General features: G+C 74.4%; 1 non-coding gene across 1 annotated transcript; it reads right to left on the minus strand.

Annotated features, from left to right (window-relative positions):
* Nucleotides 1-1,073: 1,073 nt before the first annotated feature.
* On the minus strand, nt 1,074-1,192 carry LOC128823579 (5S ribosomal RNA). The gene has a single exon (XR_008441823.1). It is a non-coding gene; the product is annotated as a 5S ribosomal RNA (ribosomal RNA).
* Between the last annotated feature and the right edge of the window lie 1,308 nt (nt 1,193-2,500).

Genomic DNA, 2,500 nt, shown 5'->3' on the forward strand with positions numbered 1-2,500 from the left:
CTTTGGGGGCCGCGGGTCGTCAGTGGCGTGCAGGCCGGGCCTCTCCCGGGGGATTCGGGGGGGGGGGGGGGGCGGTCCTGCGGGCCGGGCGCAGGGGGCTCGAGCGAGCCCGGGCCGGTCCGCCCCGGGGCCGGGGTCTCCGCCTGCGGCTCGGGGGGGCGCGGGTCGTCGGGGGAGGAAGCCCGGGGGAGCTGCACGCCGGCCTGCCAGGCCAGGCCAGGCCTGGCCTGGGTGGCCGCGGGGGGATTCGGGGCGGTCCCGCGAGCCGGCGGCCGGGCGCAGGGGGTCCGAGCGCGTCCGAGCGAGTCCGTCCCGGCCCCGGGGTCTCCCCCTGCGGCTCTGGGGGGCCGTGGGTCCCCGCTGGCGGAAGCCGCTGGGCGCTGGACACCCGCCGTCCGTCCCGCCTGGCCAGGCCTGGCCTGGGTGGCCGCGGGGCGGGGGATTCGGGGCGGTCCCGCGAGCCGGCGGCCGGGCGCAGGGGGTCCGAGCGCGTCCGAGCGAGTCCGTCCCGGCCCCGGGGTGTCCCCCTGCGGCTCTGGGGGCCGTGGGTCCCCGCTGGAGGAAGCCGCTGGGCGCTGGACACCCGCCGTCCGTCCCGCCTGGCCAGGCCTGGCCTGGGTGGCCGCGGGGGGATTCGGGGCGGTCCCGCGAGCCGGCGCCCGGGCGCAGGGGGTCCGAGCGAGTCCGTCCCGGGCCCGGGGCCTCCCCCTGCGGCTTTGGGGGCCGTGGGTCCCCGCTGGCGGAAGCCGCTGGGCGCTGGACACCCGCCGTCCGTCCCGCCTGGCCAGGCCTGGCCTGGGTGGCCGCGGGGCGGGGGGATTCGGGGCGGTCCTGCGGGCCGGCGGCCGGGAGGGTCCGGGCCAGTCCGCCCCATGCCCGGGGTCTCCCCCAGCGGCTTCGGTGGGTCCTCCGCGGAGGAAGCCGGGTGGGGAGCCGGACCCCAGGCGCCCAGACCCGTGACCTGCGGCCGCGACCTCCGACTCGGCAGGAGCGACGAGGGGCTTTCCGGCCCGTCCCCCCCCTCTCCTTCCTCCCCAGAAAAGGAGAGAGAGCTGGCTCGGACCGGGAAAAGCTGCCTACGGCACCTGGGATTCCCAGGCGGTCACCCATCCAAGTACTAGCCAGGCCCGGGACGGTTTACCTTCCGAGATCGGACGGGATCGGGGGCGTTCGGTCCGGTATGGCCGTAGGCACCCGGCCCCCGCGCCTCCTCGCCCGCTTTCCCCTGCCGACGCCCGGGCCTGCCGCACGGTGAGCCCCGGTCGGACTGCCCCCCTGCGGCAGGGCCCCCGTCTCTCGCGGGCCCGGTCCTTTTTTCCTTCTCGAGCTCCGGGGCCCGGGCTGGCCGCCAGAGCCCCTCCGCCCGCCCGCCCTCCCCGGCGTCGGGGAAAATATTGTCCCGGACATCCAGTGCGCCCTGATCCTGTCAGCCGGGGGGGGGGGTGGGTGGGTGGGGGGCAGTCCCTCGCTGCGGCCGGGGAGGGTGAGCCCAGGGCGGCTTGCCTGCCGTCCGAGTCCCCTCTCGGCCACCAGGTCAACCCCGAGCCGAAAGGGCTGAAAATTTTTCAGAGTCCCCTCCCGGGCACCAGGTCAACCCGTGGAATCGAACGGGTTCGCCTGCTGGCCGGTTCGCTTCCCGGCCACCAGGTCAACCCGTAGGTTTGAACGGGCACGCCCGGTGGCCGCTTTCCCGTCCGGTCACCAGGTCAACCCGGATCTCCCTCCTTCCCTGGGCGCCCCCTCCTCGGAGGCGTCAGGTTCCATTTTCTTTTTCCCCCCAGACTTCCAGGGGCCCGATCCAGTCGGCCGGGAGGCAGTCCCTCGCTGCGGCCGGGGTGGGTGAGGCCAGGGCGGCTTGCCTGCCGTCCGAGTCCCCTCTCGGCCACCAGGTCAACCCCGAGCCGAAAGGGCTGAACATTTTTCAGAGTCCCCTCCCGGGCACCAGGTCAACCCGTGGAATCGAACGGGTTCACCTGCTGGCCGGTTCGCTTCCCGGCCACCAGGTCAACCCGTAGGTTGCCGACGGGGCTAGCCAGTGGCCGGTTTGCTTTCCGGCCGCCAGGTCAACCCCTAGGTTTGAACGGGCACGCCCGGTGGCCGCTTTCCCGTCCGGTCACCAGGTCGACCCGGATCTCCCTCCTTCCCTGGGCGCCCCCTCCTCGGAGGCGTCAGGTTCCATTCTTTTTTCCAGACTTCCAGGGGCCCGATCCAGTCGGCCGGGAGGCAGTCCCTCGCTGCGGCCGGGGAGGGTGAGCCCAGGGCGGCCTGGTCCATGTCTCTAGTGGGCCCGATCCTTTTTTGGGGTGTTTTTTTTTTTTTTTTCCGAGCTCCGGGGCCCGGCCCGCCCGGGCAGCCCTCCTCGGAGGCGTGAGGCGGATTTCCCCCCCCCCCCCCAGACTTCCAGGGGCCCGATCCTGTCGGCCGGGAGGATGTCCCTCGCTGCGGCCGGGGAGGGTGAGCCCAGGGCGGCCTGCTTGGCGGCCGGGTCCATGTCTCTAGT

The sequence above is a fragment of the Malaclemys terrapin genome, chromosome 15 (genome assembly GCF_027887155.1).
Source record: "Malaclemys terrapin pileata isolate rMalTer1 chromosome 15, rMalTer1.hap1, whole genome shotgun sequence".
NCBI lineage: Eukaryota > Metazoa > Chordata > Testudines > Emydidae > Malaclemys > Malaclemys terrapin.